The 7,500-nt window shown below is 28.4% G+C and overlaps 1 protein-coding gene across 8 annotated transcripts in view; it reads left to right on the forward strand.

The window, feature by feature from the left end:
- Positions 1-7,500, forward strand: part of LOC124426063 (solute carrier family 12 member 4) — a 91,354-nt gene that overhangs the window by 64,995 nt on the left and 18,859 nt on the right. The window lies entirely within an intron of this gene.

The raw sequence follows: 7,500 nt of genomic DNA on the forward strand, positions 1-7,500 counted from the left end.
ATATCAATCATTCGTATTTAAGCCAATAACGTTCGTTTCGATGACATTTTTATCATGAAAGACCGTAGGAAAATGGAATGGATTGATCGATCGATCATTTCCATCGTACGATCTAAATTGCTTGATGTTTTTTTCTTTTTCTTTTTTTCTTTTTTTTTTTGTTTTCCTTTTTTCTTTTTACCCCGTTCTCTCTATTGTAAAGTCTCGTAAAATGTCAAAAGATCTTTGCTGATTTTTACTGTGAACAGATATATAAATATATATATGTATATATATTTATATATATATTTATATATATTCCCCCTGCCCCCCTCCGACCAAATACATACACCTTTTGTCCGTCTTTTATCGAAAGCCGCAAAAGTGCTTTGGATAAACGTTGGAGAAAGGAAAAAGGGGTCGTATTATAAAAGAAAAGCGTGTGTTGTAGCATTGAAACGCTTTTGCGCGCTTGTAGTAAATTGCCACTCTGACGACCCCCTGTTAAAGCGCTAATTTTAGCGGTCTCGAGATCCCAGAGATGAAGAAAAAGAAGAAGAAGAAGAAGAAGACGAAGAAAGAGAAAAAAAATGAAAAAGAAAAAAGAAAGAGAAAGACAGAGGGGGAGAGAGAGAGAAAAAGAGAGAGTGACAAAGAGAAAGGGGTAAAAAGAAAGTCATTTGCGTCGAGCGTATCTCATCGTTTTGTTCAATCGTTACTTCGGATAACTTCGCGTTTTAAGAGGTTTTAAATCAGAATCACGAGTCTCTCGACAAATCTTCATTGTCCATGCTCATTCGTTTTCAAAGCTTAATTACTCGTTTGCTTGAAAATAATGCCTTCGTTACTTTCAATGTCGACTCCGACTCGACACTTCGTTTCAAGTACGTAATTATCGAGAATTGTTTCTTCGTAAAAAAAAAAAAAAAAGAAAAAAAAAAAAAGAAAGACGATTGAAAGTTAATACAAACTTTATATATATAGTCGTAATAAATTAATGAGGTATAATACATAGATATCGATGGATAAATAATTAACGAAATTACTTGTGTTATTGCTTAATTGATAATTTTATCTATTTGATAATTTTTTTTTTTTGTTTATTTTTCTTTTTTAATTGGATTCTGAGAGAAAATTTTTATTGTATATTTATATAAAGGATTTAAAAATTTTGTAAGTTATCAAAAGGCACGAGTGATATTGTCCGACGGTGATAAGTATGCTTAAACTTCTTTTTTTCTTTTATTTATTTATTTACTTTTTTTTTTTTTTTTTTTCTTAAATCCCTACTTCGATTTTTAAACAAGCACGAATAAATTATTTTCCTTCGATAAGATGTGCACGAGGCATTATCTTGTTAAAAAAGAAAGAAAAAAGAAAAAAAAAACATCATAATTCACAATATTTCCAATTTGGGAATAAATTTTTATTCTTCTTTTTTTTTTTTAATAATAATAATAAGATAAATCGAGATATAGGAAAGAAAAAAAAATTAAATAATTAACATTATACGATGTAACATTAAATAACATTAATCTCTCAGAATAATAATAAGGCGTCGATCGATCGATCAATCGTATTTAGATATCATCGATTATTCTACGTCAATATGGATTTTTATTCTTCCGAACGAAATAATCGCGTAAATCTTGTTGAATACATTGAAAATTTTGGAGAGATATTCGCGGACATGTAACAGTACTGTAGTAATCCACTCGCATCCGAAGCGAGAGTACATGAATATATGTATAGGTATATGTATTCTGGAGAGTGTGCAGAACCGAGAATTTCAATCGAGAAAATGGTCGATGCTATTTACACTTGGGATGCTTGAATATATAACAGAATTTGTAAATCGCTTTTGCTAAAGTAAAACGGAATGCGTGATGCAACGTAAAATGAAATAGATACGGAATATGGTAATACATTTTTCACATCATCGATAAGTTAGATTTATTATTTATCATATTCATTTATTTCTCATATTTTCTTCTACGAATTTAGATTTAACATTCAACCGATATATACATATAAATTATACATTTTTGGAATCATAATTTTTTTTTTCTTTTTTCTTTTTTTCTTTTTCTTTTTCTTTTTTTAAGTACGACTCTCGCTATTAAAATACGTAACAATGTTAATATTTAAAAAATTATGATTACGCGAAGTACGATTCGAATGATATTTTTTTTTATTTATTTTTCTTTTTTCCTTGGCAAATAATAAATTTCAAAGCTCAAAAATGTACAATTTTAATAATATAATCGAACTATTAATTCTTTTAATATTATTCAAACGGATGATAATTTTCCTCGATTTTATTATCATACATTTCGTTAAACAAATTTTATATATATTTAAAATTAAAAATAATAGTCAAATTATTAAGGATCGTCGAATTGACGATATCGAATGTTAAATTTTTGAACACACGTTCGTATACATCGAATCAGATAATATAACTCAAAGAAGAATATCGTAGGGAGAATTAATTTTTATGGGATCATAAAAAAATTTATGTCGAGTTTTATTAGACTCGCTTTTGAAAAAAACAAATCAATCGAATTGTAAAGTTCATCGTATACGATGTTTACGCGTCATTTTATTTTAACGCTTTTATTATAGGAAAGGAATTTTCGAATAATAGTAGAAAAGCTTCCCCTCCCAATCTACCCCTCCTTCTCCTGTTATATTAATGCACTCTCGTTGAATTCTCGTTGAAGGATCGTTGTAATGATTCCGCGTCGATGCATCGCGTGTATATGGGACAAATGGTTTGACAAACATTTCTCTATATATCCATCTATCTCTCTTTCTCTCTCTCTCTCTCTCTCTCTCTCTCTCTCTCTCTCTCTGTCTATCTCTCTCTTTCTCGCTCGCCATAACTCGGTGACATAACGAGAAACGTGATAGAAGTTTCCACTGCGTACGTGTCAATGAAATACGCCACGTACGTGCTTTTATAAAACGATATCGTGTTTTACTTCATATAACATTGGAAATAATATTATATTGGCCATATATGTAATTTTTTTTCTTCTTTTTTTTCTTTCTATTTCTTTTTTCTTCTTTTCCCTCATTTTTCTCCTTTTTATCTTGTGGAATAGGTTACGTTTGTTAAACTCGTTTAAATTTCTCTCATTCGTTCGAACGAAATTTTTTATCTCGAATTAATATATCATTTGCATCATTGAGTAATATATATATATATATATATATATTATCGAGTATGATATACATTTTTTAAATTGATATATTGGAACTTATTATTCACTCGAAAGAAATTTCATTTCTATAATCATATTCATTTTTTCAAATATTGTAATATTTCTTTATCAAAAAGTATTTAGATATTAAGATATTCAAACTTCAATATAGACACCGAAACTCAAAGTCCACTCGATGGCAATTCGTTTCTTCGAAAAGTATAATTTCTTTATTTTTTTTTTTTTTTTTTTTTTTTTTTTTTTTTTTTTTTTTTTTTTTTTTTTTAATATTCATACAAAAAGATAAGATATTTGGGTCGGTACGTTCGACTAAAAAAAAAAAGAAAAAGAAGAAGAAGAAAAAGAAAAAAAGAAAGAAAGAAGGAAAAATAAGAAGCGTTTTATTAAAAATTGAAATATCATATCTTATAGGTATGATGAAATTTTATATATATATATATATATATATATATATATATATATATATTTCGTGGAGAGGGGAAGAGAGAGAGAAAAAAAAAGAGAGAGAGGGAGAAAGAGAGATAAAATTTATCGCAATATTATTATGCATAGAGAGCTACTCTTGAATATATCCATATATCATCTCAATTTCTGCTTAATATTCCAACATGTCGTGTCTATTTCAGTCGTCGACTTGCTCGATACGTCCGGGATCGATGGTCGATCTGTAATTCGAGCTATTTTCGATAAAGAGTAAACAAATAGCGTGGAAGATAGAGATAGAGATAGAGATAGAGATAGAGAGAGAGAGAGAGAGAGAGAGAGAGAGAGAGAGAGAAAGAGAGATAGAGCGAGAAATATTAGACGTTTGAAAAGAGGATCATAAGGATAAATAGATCGACTTGTTTGTCTCGGTAAGGAGGAAGAGAAAAGAAAAATAAGAAGAAAAAAAAAGAAAAAAAAAAAAAGATATGTGGGCCGTGTATATCTATAACCTATACTGTGTCTGAAAGGAAAGAAAAAAGAAAAAAAAAAAAAAAAAAAAAGAAAAACATACGAAGCAGAAAAGGAAGAAAAAAATGGGTGGGTTGGAAGGATGGAAAAAAGTGGTTAGTTATTAAAGTCGGTGTAAAGTGGAAGACACATGACCCTTCGTGGCCGAGCTAAATTGTCGCACTCTTCATCGCACGCGCTACACGTAGCCTCGGCCTAAGTAGTTTTCATCGCGAAGGCCAACTTATATACATGATATCGCACATTAACATAGATCTGTATGTTTAGTTTCGTGATCGTGTAAGGGAAAAAAAAAGAAAGATAAAAAGTAAAATGGAAGAGAAAGGAGCAACGAAGGAAAGGAAAGGAAAAAAAAAAAAAAGGAAAAAAGCAAATTGAGTTAAAATTGAGTTTTGTAAACTCTGGAAGTGAGAAAGGAAACGAGTGTGTCTGTACGTTGGAGAAAGACAGACAGAGAGAGAGAGAGAGAGAGAAAGAGAGAGACAGAGACAGAGGAAGACCAAATTATTACAACTTTAAATTACATGACAAACACGGCAATGAGTAAATGAAAATTATATCGGGAATCCTCTCGACACTTCTGTTATTATCATACGTTAATGTCTCTATTCAAAGTACAACTTCGAAATTTTTTTAATTACGAAACCGTCACTAAATGGTACGGGTGCGCTCTGTAGTACAATTAAAATTGCAATGACAATGCCTAGATATTTTTTTTCTGTCTACTTTTTCTTTTTCTTCTTCTTTTTTTTTTATTGTTTTTTTTTTTTCCTTTTTTGTTTCTCTTTTTTCTTTTTTTCCCCCTCTCGAATAATAGAACATTCGTAAATAATACATCTCCTTTGGATTACATTGCATTCTATTATATTGCATTATATTTTATTTGTAAAAGATCATTGAAAACGCTTATCATCTTTTATAGATGATAATGTTAAAATATAGATCTTCTTATACGTTTGTAATTATTATATATTACATATGTTGTATTGATTGAAATTTCTGTAAAGTATTTTTCTGAATAGCTTTCTTAATTTTTTTTTTTTTTTTTTTTTTTTTTTTTCTCAAATAAACTTTTTCGAGACTTTATTTATTTATTTTATTTTACTTTATTTTATTATATTGCATTATATTGTATTTTCCGTTCTTCTTTTTTTTTCTTTTTTTTTTTTTACTATAACTTTCTTCGATACTATTTCTCATCCTTTTCTCAATCTTTTTGTTTGGTAAAGTTCAACGTCTGCGGGAAGCATGAAAAGAGTAAAAACGAAAGACACATGGACGTTCTTATCGACAGGTACTGATAAAGACAACCGTGTAACGGTAGTTCCGAACATTGACAGGCTGCTACTAAAAAGGATGTTATAGGAGAAAAATACCAAGCTATAAACTAAAACGGGACACGTATTTATTGTCACGTATAAGTATACGTGATTGTTATTATTAAACAATAAAAAAAAAAAAAAAAACAAAAAAAAAGAAAAGAAAAGAAAAGAAAATAAATAGGGAAGGAAAAAAAAAATATCACTTACGATATTATACATACGCATATATATACAACAAGTAGCATTTGAATTAAATAAAAAGTCGTTATTTAAAAAAAAAATCTCGATTATACATATATATATTGCAAGTAGGTTGTTGATTAAAAGTTGTTATTGAAAAAAAAAAGAAGAAGAAAAAGAAAGAAAAACAAATATTAATATTTTTATAATACTTATAAAAAACAAACGATTAAATCTGTTTCAAATTAAAGAAAGATCAATTAACATTATTTTTCTTATTATAAGAATATTTATCTATTGATATACATACATACATACTATATTAATTTATATATATATATATATATATATATATATATATATATATATATATTAATAGAAATCAAATATAAATTTATTTTGTCTTTTGATTATTTCGAATAATCATCAATTCTAATTTAACGAACTAACGAAAATTAATTAAAATATTTATATTAAATCAAAGTATTGTAAGGATCATTAAATGCAAAATATAATTATACGATAGGCCATAAGGTCCCTTCATGTTACACTAAGTTTTTCCTTCCCTCGACAAAATAAAAGAAAAGAAAAGAAAAAAAAAAAAAAAAAGAAAAAGAAATACAACAAACAGATAATAAACTTTTAAAAACGTCGATTTCAAAAGAGACGAATAAATTGCGGTTTGTTCACTGACATAGACGGTTGACCTGAGATAAGAGGCTGTCACCGGGTGTGCACTTAAACGAGATTAGGACAAGGGCAAGCGGAGGGTTAAGTAGTTTCCATTGTAAGGATGCTTCGCGCGATGTGACGACGTTTTCTTTTCTCTCTCTCTCTCTCTCTCTCTTTCTTTCTTTTTGAGCTTACAAGACGAGAGAGAGAGAGAGAGAGAGAGAGATAGAGAATATACAGGTATGTAGATATGTATCTACAATATACTATAGTTAAATTTTAATACTAACATCGTCTTATATACCAACTCTTATATAAGAGCAAAGCCTTGTGGTTGTTCCTTAAGAGATGCAATCCTTTATTAAAGACTCGTTAGAGAGAAAAAGAGAAAGAGAGAGAGAGAGAGAAATAGAGAATTTCGTGATCTCTACCGTAATTAGTGAGATCCATAATATCAGATTAATCGAAAGAAACTCGACAAAGCGTTGGGGTAATGGAGAGTGGGGGAGGGAGAGGGGTTAAAGAGGCGATCTCGTTCAAGGTCAAAGGGATGAAAAGTTTACGAACAAATGTAGTAGAAGAGTCTTGACGATAATTAAAGTCAATTTAAAGTAACATTATATAACATAAAGATGCCGCTTTTAATTTCAACTAATTTAAAAGTCTTTTTAAGAATACTAAAAAAAAAAAAAAAAAAAAAAAAAAAAAAAAAAAAAAAATAACAAAAAAAAGTCTTTTCCTAAATTGAATACTTTTAAGATAGATTAATACTAATTGATAACATGTTTCTATATGTTTGTCTGTATGTGTATAAACGTGATAATGTCTTTGACGATTCACTCTCGAAAGATCATCATTTTGAGAAATAATTATCGTCGATAGTTAAACATGTTAGATAATCAAACGTGTTAGATAAGAATGATTGAAGTATACGTGAATAATGAATAAATTTTTTTTTCTCTCGATATCGTTTAATAGTAAATCGAAAGAAGAAAATTCAATGATCGATTAAAGAAAAAAAAATATACATATATATAATCAAACATGCAATAAAAAAAAAAAAGAAAAAAGAAAATTATAAATGACAACGTTATAATCGCAAAGATCAAAAATATCTTCGATATCGATTAAATTTTCGATTAAAAATTTATTTTAACGATTTGTTC

The sequence above is a fragment of the Vespa crabro genome, chromosome 8 (genome assembly GCF_910589235.1).
Source record: "Vespa crabro chromosome 8, iyVesCrab1.2, whole genome shotgun sequence".
Lineage (NCBI taxonomy): Eukaryota > Metazoa > Arthropoda > Insecta > Hymenoptera > Vespidae > Vespa > Vespa crabro.